The sequence below is a fragment of the Phodopus roborovskii genome, unplaced genomic scaffold, assembly GCF_943737965.1.
Source record: "Phodopus roborovskii unplaced genomic scaffold, PHOROB, whole genome shotgun sequence".
NCBI lineage: Eukaryota > Metazoa > Chordata > Mammalia > Rodentia > Cricetidae > Phodopus > Phodopus roborovskii.
Genome location: NW_026125391.1, coordinates 10,175,247 through 10,187,322, shown reverse-complemented (window position 1 = coordinate 10,187,322; position 12,076 = coordinate 10,175,247).

Genomic DNA, 12,076 nt, shown 5'->3' with positions numbered 1-12,076 from the left:
GAATGCACTGAGTTCCTGAAATACTAAATTAGCTGATTAAAGTGCCCACATTCTTTATATTTAGTGTAACTTTAATATATTTATTTTCATTTCTATTCCAATTTTCTTTCCATTATATTACGCATATTATACAGTCCTGGAAGTCAAGTCAAATACCTGACTTGAATTAGCACCTTAGGAATCTTGTTATGCAGCTGACCTTCTTTCTAAAACCTGTGGTATTTATGAATCTTCAAGATTAATCCACAGGCAGGGCTGCACAGTTGGTGGGAGTGAGTCACTGTCCATGGTACTGTGATAGTGGAAGGAGAAAAATAACTTCCTAATTATCATTCAACCATTACATTTGGTAGTGGAAATTATGTTCATATGCTATCACTTAAATGTAAAATTATATGCCTATTGTCTGTGAAATTATTAACCATTCCTCATTGGTCTAGCTTAGTGTCTGTTAGAATGTCAGATTTCTAATTTCATTTTTCTCACTAGCAAAGAGACATAGTTTTTTCTACTTAAACACATTTTTCTCTTAACATCACTTCCTCCATTTCCATCATTTTGGACAAAGTTTAAAAGCATCATCTCTACTTATTACTGATTTCTTTCCTACCTCTCTCTTTGTAATATATTTTCTAATTGGGCCTCACACCCAATCCATGCATCATATAAGTTTACATTGTGAAATGTAAAAAAACATTCTCAATACATTTAATTTTTACCCTGTTACATGAGATTCTTGGTCCGGCAGATCCTGTAGCCCTTGAACCCCAAACAAGCACACAGACAATATATTACTTATAAAGCTGTTGGCTGGTGACTAAGGTTTTTTTATTTGGTTAGCTTTGTCTTAAATTATTAACACATTTCTATTAATTAATATATTTCCACATGGTCTTGGCTTACCTGGAAATATTAGACCTGAAACTCTTTTGCCTGCTACATGATGACTGCTCAGTATCTCCACAGAGAAGAGAGAGATTTCCTGTTTGTCCCTGCTCATATACTGTTTCTACCCTGCTAAATCACTTCCAATATGGCCAATCAGCCAATAAGTGTCTTATACATTAATGAATAAGAGAAACATATACACAGAAGAACCACGCCACCATTAGCCTTTAATAGAATTTCAATAAATATCAGAATTGTTAAGTACTAAATACTTAAACTTTGATTAAAAACAGAACATTTTTAATCATCTCAATTATTCAATCATGCATGATCAACAATTGACATTTTTTTCTACTTGTTTTCTGTATGCCAATCATTTCTTTTATTCTCATAGATCACCCTCTATACTTCTGAGCATGTTTTGTTGATGCTTTGTCTTGTCTGAATGATGACACACTAGAGCAACACAAGAGTTAAGCTTTTGGACTCTGTCTTTTTCTGTTTGCAGTCACTAACTTGGTGATCTCATTTATTCTTGTTATAATAAGTGAAACATTTTTTCTTAAGTTTTAAATATGTACGACAAGGCTGTGCCTCTCTTCTGAACTCCAATTTTCTACATAGAATTGTCATTTAGCTTGGATAATGAGTGATCATCAGTAATGCATGTCTTTACATTTATAAGTCATTTTAGCTTAATTTACTTCATCTACCCTTTTTACTTCAGTTGATGGAAATGATCAACTTCTTCAGTGTCACAATTATTTTTCTCTAACTTAATGCTATAAATTTTAGTGTTCCCTGATGTTATTTTTGATTTGTAAAACCTGCTTTCAACAGAGTAGCCAGTGTGGCTCAAATAAAATGTAAATATAACCATTTTTTTCTCCAGTCCTCAAAACCCCTTTAAGAACTTACCAAGCCTTCTCAGAGTCAATAGCCACAAACTGTGGTGAGGACTATGATGCATTCTATGGTTTTGTCCTTCTTACTGAAGTCACCCACGTTCTCTTTAAATGCTACTGCTGTTAATGCTTCCTCAGGCTTTTGCAATAAGGGCAGCATGCTCTCACTTGCAGGTTTAGTTCTAATTACTTCTTCCTTAATTGCTCTTTCTCAAAGTTATTGATGGACTTCCTCTACCTACCTATATATAGTATGGATTAAAATTGTCCTTTCTCTAAAGGATAAAAGAATTATAAATAAGACCAGTTCAAAGGTTGGCAATAAGATAAAAAGTTGACCATGTAATAAAAGACCCATTGAGCCATAATCAAAACCTCCAAAAAATATTGTCAGGTTATTGAAAACATGTACCATATTGTTTTTCTGACACTGAAAGCAGAGAATAACTGTCTTTGGGATTGTGTTTGTCTCAAGCATCATGTTAAAATTTTGGTATTTTTTTCTTTATTTGAACAAGTTGATGGGAGAGCAAATCTATTACACTAAATACAGAATAAAAGACTAAGCAAGACTAAAGACTAGTGACTTAACAATTGAGAGTTCTCACTGCTCTTGCAGAGGAGCATAGTGTGTTCCATTGCTCATGGTGCAACCACCAGTAACTTCAGCTCAGGGGCATCCAATGCCCTCTTCAGACCTCAGCAACAGAACTTCACATGTGCACCCTCCCACTTACATAACTGAACATAAAAAAATACTTTAAAAGAATGCTTATAGACCCTGGCATGTTGGTTAATGTCTACAGTCATTGAGTTTGAGGTAACACAGGGTTACAGGGTGATTTCCAGACTAGCCTGGGCTCCAGAGTGAGAAGCTGGCTGAATCTGTGGTGAAAAGAAACATGGGGGTCATGTATATAATTGAATGTCCATTTCTTCAATAAACTTTAGAATTTTATTAGCTTTTTAAAGCTTTACAAAACCAGGATAAATTATATCACTTACAGACTTAATATTTCTTCTTAATATTTTTTGATATGGAAAACACAATAAACCCTACATTTCCTTGTTTAAATACAATTTTATGTCATCTAGAACTAAACAATCTGGAACTACACAAATTGATTATTTTGCCAAGGAATCTGCAATCCCACAGACTCCCAATATTCTCCTTGATTTTTTACTCTCAATAAGTTTCAGTTGTAGCTCTATTCCTTCAAAATTTGAAAAAAAAATTTATAAAGTTGCATTCTCCAGAAAACTTTATAACATTTAAAAAATTCTGTAAATCAAAAGCATCTTGCCTTAGTGTGACCCTAGTAGATCTAATAAATATTTGTGGCAACAAGAACCCTTTTGAGTATCTAGTTATACCATGTAGATAGAGATACCAGTTTGGTTATCTTTGATACTTCAAGCATCTTCAACCAAAGACCTTTACTAAAACATAGTAAATTTGACCACAATTACCCTACATATCTCTTCCAATAACCATATTAGCCTGTGGCCACTATTTCTTTTGTACTCTTATACAGTTATTTGAAACATGATCATTTACCTTCTAAAATGAACAATTTAATTTTCATTATTTTTAATATTTTAATTTATTATATGCATATTTTAGCTGAATGTATGCACATACATTGAGGTTCTGGTGTGTGTCTGGTCCAGGTTGAGCACAAAAGAGGGTATCAGGTCTTCTGGAAGTAACATGTAGGTGCTGGGAATCAAACCAGGATCCTCTACAAAGCAGCTAATGATCTTAAGCACTGAACAATCTATCTAGCCACTTAAAATAAGCATTTTAAAATGACATATTAATAAAGCAGAACTGAAAAATAAAGAAATTTAAATCATGAAATAGTTTTTCACACAATGGAAACCTGAAATTCTCAGGCAAATGGATGAAACTTGAAGAAACCATTCTGAGGTAACCCAGTCACAAAAAGACAAATACGGTATGTACTCACTCATATATGGCTTTTGGAAATAGAGCAGAGGATTACCAGGCTACAATCCACATCATAAGTAGAGCTAGTGGACATGGAGGAACAAGAGAGGCATAATGGTACCCTGGTGAAGGGGAAAGAGACAAAATCTCCCAAGCAAATTGGGAACATGGGGGGCGGGGAGAGGGAGTTAGAGGAGGAAGAGGAGGGGAAAGGTGGGCATGAGGGAGCAAGAAGATTGAGTCAGGGAAAGAATGAAGGAGAGCAAGAAGAGATGCTTAATAGAGGGAGCCATTATAGGTTTAAAGAGAAATCTGACACTAGGGAAATGTTCAGAGACCTATAAGGATGACCCCAACTGACAACAATCTAAGCAATAGTGGAGAGGTTACCTTAAATTCCCTTCCCCGATAATGATGTTGATGACTTTTATATGTCACCTTAGAGCCTTCATCTAGTAGCAGATGGAAGCAGAAGGAGGCACCCACAGCTAGACACTGAGCAGAACTCCTGGAAACCAGTTGTAAACAGGAAGGAATGATGAACAATGGAGTAAAGATCAGGCTGGAGAGACCCACAGAAACTGCTGATTGGAACATGGGGGAACTCATGATCTATAGTCTGATAGCTGGAAACCAACATAGGACCAACCCAGACCTCCTGAATGCAGATGTTAGTTAGGAAGATTGGGCAGTCTATGAGGCTTCTGGTAGTGCATCAGTATTTATCCCTAGTATATGAATAGACTTTGGGAGCCTATTCCACATGGAGTGATACTTTGGAGGGAGAGCCTAAATTCTGTTGCAAATAATATGACAGACTTTTAAGACTCCCCATGGAAGTTTTCTCCCTTGGGAGCAGAAATGGGATGGGATGGGGATGGTTGGGGGAACAGTTGAGGACAGGAATGTATGGGAACTGGGATTGACATGTAAAACAAGCTTGTTTCAAATTTAAATTAAAAAGTAGGTTTTTACTGAACATGAAATGGACATTAAGTACATTATGTGTTCATAGGGATTTTTATAGGAAAAAACTACCAAGAAACATTTATCCATAAAAACAAGTGTTTTCTCGAATTCTGGCATAATTTTCTCTGAGTACAGTTAACAGTAGTTTTCACCATAGTTGCTTTTGTTCCATCATCTTTGGACAAAGCAATTATGTGCCAAATAAATGGTCTTCTGACCATGGACCCAATGGCTCCGGTTTAATTATCCTGCCACAATTTATTTTGACACTTCATTCTACACTTGCCTTTTCTGTTTCCTCTTAACCTTCCTACTTCAATTTGTCTAAGTGGCTGAAGGCGAAATGTTCTGACCTGAAAAGACAGTGCTGAAATGAAATGAGGCACTAGACTCACGATGCCTTCAAGCAAACCCAACTACTAACAGTTAAGTTGCCTCAGTCTAAATGTGATGAAGACAAAAGCTTGCTATGAAAGAACAAACCAGATAAGGAAGTTTTAAAAATAAGTTACCCTTAACCTTGTCACGGGAAGAGAATGGCTTCATTATTGAGACAAAATATTACTGAAAATATCTACCCAAGCTTGGTTTCCCTGCCTGTTCTTACCAGTGGCAAAAAATAATCTTGTTTTTATCCAAAGGCATATGTGTGTTCAATTCATGGCAATTTATTTATTGAGGTCACTATCATAGGTGGTATTTTCAGAGTCCTTTAGGAATACTTCAACATTTCTGTGCACAGGGATTAGTTACTGAATAGAAACCACAGTTCATGAATGCTTCAATACCCATCACACATGGATGTTAAACATATTTCCCCCCCTTTTTTTTCTCATCCTCTAGTTTTTCTTCTATTGATTGCTCTTATATGCAAGAATGTTCAGATATACTATTGTTGAGAAATACAAAAAAAAATTACACAGGAAGGATTTGAAATTCAAACAAACATCCTGTGTGTGATTTCTGAGTTATAGAAATGTATACATTCCAAGTAGCTGGACTTGAATTTTCTTTTACTGGAAAAGAAAAGAAAGAAAAATGGTGGTTAATTTGCTGATTTATAAGTTTATAATACATTATGCTTCTGAAGGAAGACATTACTAACATGGAATATCACATTTAACGCTTTTAATCTAAAACTTTTGTGCATGCTTTCACGATTGCACCAAATCACCTTTCACTTTCTTCTCCACTTTTCTACATCATGGCCCCCTGTGGCTAATGGACAAACAGAATCTTTAAATCACAAGAATGATATTCTATAGTTTCCTTTAAAACCTTCTTCTTGATCCCTTGTTTGGTTTGGTTTAGTTTTTCAAGACATGGTTTCTCTGTGTAGCCCCAGCTGTCCTTGAGCTCACTCCGGTACACTAGGCAAAAGGCTGGATTTGAGCTCCCAGAAATCTATCTGCCTCTGTCTCCCCATGCTTGCACTACCACCTGGCTGATCCCTTTTGTTTTTCCTTTGTTCACAGACCCTGCTCTTCTCAGTTAAGCTAGGTTTCTATGTTTTGTTTTGGTTTGGTTTCTTGTTTGCTTTTGATTTTTACAAAACTTTAAATGCAGAGGAGCCTGCCAGTAAGATCCTTAAACATTCTTGTATGCGTAGGCTTGACCACTGAAAGTGCTAGTGATTGCTAGATTAGAACTGAGACACAGCCAGCAGTGGTGGCACACACTTTTAATCCCAACACTTGAGAGATAGAGGCAGGTGGATCTCTGTGAGTTTGAGGCCAGCTTGGCCTACAGAGTGAGTTCTAGGCCAGTTAGTAGTGCTACACAGAGAAACCCTGTCTCAGAAAACACCAACACCAAAAGTAAACCAAAAATAAAAAACTGACAGACAAAGGCAGTCACCATGTGAGGGTTATTTCTGTTCTTCCATGTTCATTGTTTTCTCCCCAGAATAATAAATAAATTGCATCTCCATATTCATAATATATCTTGTCTGTATATGTGATAATATGACATTTATTTAGAGACTGTGGAAAACACAGCTTTATGGCAGAATTAGTATTTAAAATTCATATGAATCCCTTATGATCATTTAGTGTGCTGTAATAGTGAACATATGTTGGTTATGCTGCAGAGAGACTATTATTTCTTACTTATATTTTTTATATGTAAATGCATATTTTTCTAGGTGTATATTTACTTATGATACTAATTTTCCTAATGACTCATGTACATATTGTTACTCACACATGATAACTAACATATATGTGTACATGAAAATTAAAATAATATTAATCATAAATAATTGAATAAAAAGCAATCCTTCAAAATCGTGCATATTACTTATTTCACAAACACTGATTAGTGCATATTTTCAGATGCAAATTTAATTATCTTCAGTGAATGTAACTGTGACTTTGGCACTTATGAAGGAAGCATACTCGATTAAATATTTATACCTTATGTGTTACACACAAATCATACTTGCCTGAAACAGCAGTTACTAACCTGAAAAAAAAATGTTCATTCCCCAATATGTTTATTTATTTATTTGAGTATGTTTTACAAAACCCTCATCTTCAATTTTTGAATTTTATCTAAACAGTGATAATCATAATCAGGTATAAATAATTTATTGCCTGAAATTTTGTGTCAGAATTCTTTTGCCATGCCTGTCTTTGTAGCAACACACCTGCAATCTCGGTAGCTTATGGTCATCAGGGGGCAAGCAGTGTAGTTAATTGAACCAGGTTTGATTATATTGACTGGAAACTGGACATCTGGTTACATGGGCTACTGAAGGATTTTCTTATCTTTGTTTGGCTCTGTTATTGTCAAGCCTGACTCTGTACTCATAATCTATGATGAAAATATGCAAACTCTTTCTTAAACCTCTGATTCCGAAACAATTGCTATTCCAATTTCCTAACAATTAATGAGTCCATAAATACTTGAAGAGAATTGCCAGAGGGATAGGGGAAAACAAATGTACAATAATGCAATCTTCTCACATAGACCAGAAATACATTGGATCCCACTGAGAATGAAACTCCTCCATGGCAGGCTGAACTATGTCTTCCCCAAAAACTCCCACAAAAGGAGTCAGCATATTCAAGTCTCCACATAGACTATGGAAATTTACAATCTGATTGGGAAAAACTTGGATAGCAAAAAAGTTCATAGCACAGCATATGACAGGACTATGTGATTGCCCTCTAAAATTATGCTCATGTTTTTGATACTATGAAAACAGTTTATGAAGTTTAAGCTTTACACCAAACTTGAGGAGAAAGAAAGAAAGAGAAAGGTAAAAAGCAAAAAGGAAATATACATGATACTGACATAACTGCCTTTCTTGGTTCTTATGATTTAACCCTTTATGGTTGCCTTGCAGAACACAAAATCAAACACCGTAATAAGCTGTGGTTCAATAAGGTATTCTTATATTCCATATTTTATGTTGTCACTTTGTCTACTGCATACTTCATTCATAGTCTAGTTTTCCCCTTTGTCCAGATTTCCCATAGGATCAACTTTCATTTTGTGACTCATTCTAACAGAGTGGCATAGTCTAATAACTTTGTAATGAGCATGACAAAATCACTTCAGTCGTCTGTATTTCAGTGTTGCCCAAACAATAATAAAAACACACTGCCATCCACTTTCCTCATAAAACATAATGTTTTACTATAAAGACCATGGTATTTCAGAAAATGCATTAAAGTATGGAAAAATCCTGGAGAAGGGAGAAAGGAACAAGATCTTTCAAGCAAATTGGGAGAATGATGGGAAATGAGAGGGAGGTAGAGGAGGAAGAGGAGGAGAGAGGTGGGCATGAGGAAGCAAGAAGATTGAGTCCCCCTTGTTCTAATCAGCACTCAGGGAAAGAATGGAGGAGAACAAGAAGAGATGCTTAATAGAGGGAGCCATTATAGGTTTTAAGAAAAATCTAGCACTAGGGAAATGTCCAGAGATCTACAAGGATGACCCCAACTAACAATCTAAGCAATAGTGAAGAGGCTACGTTAAATTCCCTTCCCCAATAATGAGATTGATGACTACCTTATATGCCATCCTATGACCTTCATGTAGTAACTGATGGAAGCAGAAGCAGACACCCACAGCCAAACACTCTGATAAACTCTTGGAATCCAGTTGCAGAAAGGGAAGAATGATTAGCAGAGGGGTCAAGACCAGGCTGGAGAAACCCACAGAAACTGCTGATTAGAACAAGGGGGAGCTCATGGACTCTAGTCTGATAGCTGGGAAACCAGCATAGGACCAACCCAGACTCCCTGAATATGGGTGTTAGTTAGGAGGACTGGGCAGTTTATGGGGCCTCTGGTAGTGGATCAGTATTTATCTCTCAGCCTAGACACATGGAGGAGGGCCTAAGTTCCAAATAATATGACAGACTGTGAAGACTCCCCATTGAGGGCATCACCCTCCCTGGGGACCAGAAATGGGATGGGATGGGGGTTGCTGGTCGGGGAACAAGGGAGGAAGGGAGGGTAGGGGAACTGAGACTGACATGTCAAACAAGCTTGTTTCAAATTTAAATAAAAAATAAAGTCAAAAAAATTAACTCACAACTACAATGCACACATGCACCATATTGTATTATGTTTTAACTATTAAAACAAAAACAGAGATAACTTTAAATCTTTTTACCTATATTTTAGTGACTTTCAGTGATTCATTGTCATTCTAATTCCTCATTAAGAAATTTCAATACTCATGAAAAATTAAGGTTATTCAGAGGTTCTGTAAACATTATTTCATATTAAATTACAATATTAGGGGAAGCAACTAAAATGCACAGTCTGCCTACTCATAGTCTGAGGCTGGTTTCAGAAATTTGGGCCAGAAAAACTCCACTGAGGTGCTTGAAGCATGCTTCCTGGCTGTTCCTTACATCAACTTTTCTGACTCTATAGCCAAGAGCTTGAAGAGTTGGATGTTGATTGCCAATATGATATTAATAAAAAGTTAAGCCCTCAGATTTCTAAACCAGACATATTTGCAAAATGGCATTGAACTTACTTTTCTTTCTGTATCAGCTATTCATCCTATACTCCTCAGGAGTGATGCATGACTTCATTCAGTATGATCTGTGTTTCAATCTGAAAAAAATTCAGGAATATTCATCAAGATTTGCCATTAATCAGTTAAAGATGTTCATAAACAAAGCCAATGAATAATGCATATAAATTCAAGTAAGTGTGCCTCTAATGATGAATAATCATGAACTGATCTGGAATTTGTTAATGACTTATGAATATGTATCTCTAGATGGTACTCCTGTACAATTCACAATTCCATGAAAACAGTTTCCTTTTCCATTGCATCCTGTCCTTTCTCTGATGATGCCTTTGGGACCTTTAAGTATCTTTGCTAGAGGTTTAAATGCAGTAAAAATTGTGGAAATGATGTCATCTGCAGACCTTGCTAAACCACTAAAGATACCTATTTATTTCCATAATCTCATTCTAATGGGTTTTTCTCAGGTAATATTGTCTTTCAGCATTTGATCTCCTTACCTATGACAGGAAGATTGCTATTCAAAACCCACTGAGGGAATGTGAAAAAAAAAAAAAAAAAAAAAAAAAAAAAAAAAAGAAAGAAAGAAAGAAAAGAAAAAAAAATAAACCAAATTGGAAACTGAATGCCGGAAATAACATTTTCCTTATGAAGCCACTAATCCTATGCCAGGTGCAGGATGGGCTGTTTCTCCATGAATTTCTCGGTGTGCCCTCTGGCCACTTGCAAATTGGAAATTCCACAGTGACTATTGCCTGAGTATTTGTCTGAGATGAGACACTTCAGCCCAGGGCTGTCATCAGGTGGGCCTTTTCAGAGTGAGGAGAATTAGCAAACAACATTTCCAGAAAGCTTCATGTCTTCCAAGTGCTTGGCAATCATTTAACAAGTACTCCTGTGAGGGAGGCCAGATCTCTGCTTGGATTTTCACATGAAGAATTTCACACAGATGTGAAACAATTTCTAAAAAGGTCATAGTGCAGGAAATCTGGGGTAATAAAAATAACTAGAGACAGACCTGCGAAAAATTAGGGAACAAGAAATGTGTGTTATTTGTTGCAGACCTGGATGATCTTTCTGAGTACTTGTCTTAGGGAAGCAGGTACTGTTCACTATATGATAGGAACTACTCTAAAACTTTCTACAATGTAGCACCTTGTATCTTCAGTATAGTCCTAATAAATTAGTGCTATCATTCCCCGTGTCGTACAGATGAGAAAACACAGTTCAATTATTTTTCCAGTGTACAACCAAGAGGTGACAAAATTGTAGCACAATACATTCATGTGGGTTCTACACTGGATCTCTGAGCCCTGAATGTCCCTGCTGCTTTATGTTTTCCTGATCCTGACCATTCCACCTTAATGTCCTCACCTATTGATCACCTACAATGTACATTTCTAATGAATCTCCAAATAAAAGTTGTTTTGTATCCAATTACCATTATCTTTTCCCTTGCCGGTAATAAGTAAATTATACTTATTTAAAGGACCCATATTAGCACAAAACATGTCAAAAACAAGTTCTAAACACAAACGAGAATCATTTGCCACAGATGTAAAAAGGGTAGGGTATAAGACAGAAATTCAGGAGCTAAAGGATGAGGTAGAAAGGGAAGGGAACAAGAGAGAGGGAGAAGTAATATTTACAGGATGTTGGGGGACTAGTAAGGATTGCCTGTGTTTAAAGGGCAGACTGACATGGACCATAGCAGAATGGAAGCTTATAAAAGTAAAGAGGGAAGTCCAATGTTAGGATGAGGTGATTAATTTTCCTTGGTCATGTTAATTATGGTGGCCAAATGGGAGTCTTTGATTGTTGGACTTCAATACTTTTATAGCTGGACATTCATAATCAGCTTCAGGAAGAAGTAACCAAATAAGGGAATAGACCTTGTAATGTAATGGCTTTAGTAAGGCAAAGGAAATGGGGGAAAAGACAAGGCATGTCTGAGCCATGTTTGCCATGCTCCGCCCTGCTAGATTCCCTTCACTTATAATGCTCCTAAATTTGATCACTAGAATTATTTTTAAGAGTGTCTCTCAAAATTATTTTTAAATATCGTCTAAATCAACAAATATTACTTTCCTCTAAAGTCCACCACTATGGGAGAATATAACATTTTCTGTCACTGTTTTCTGGAGATCATGAAAGTTATCAGGTCCTTCACAGAGGTAGCAAGCTGTGCTACTATTGCAAGAAGGGGATCACAATTATACTGCACAGATGGTTAGGATTAGTGTGAAACTCAGCCAGTGCCAATCACATCTTTGTCTAGACATTTGCCCACTGTACCATGATACCTTCCCAAGTGCAAAACGGCCTTTTATGTGTGTTAATCCAAATTCCTGTGAGCTAGTATATTCCA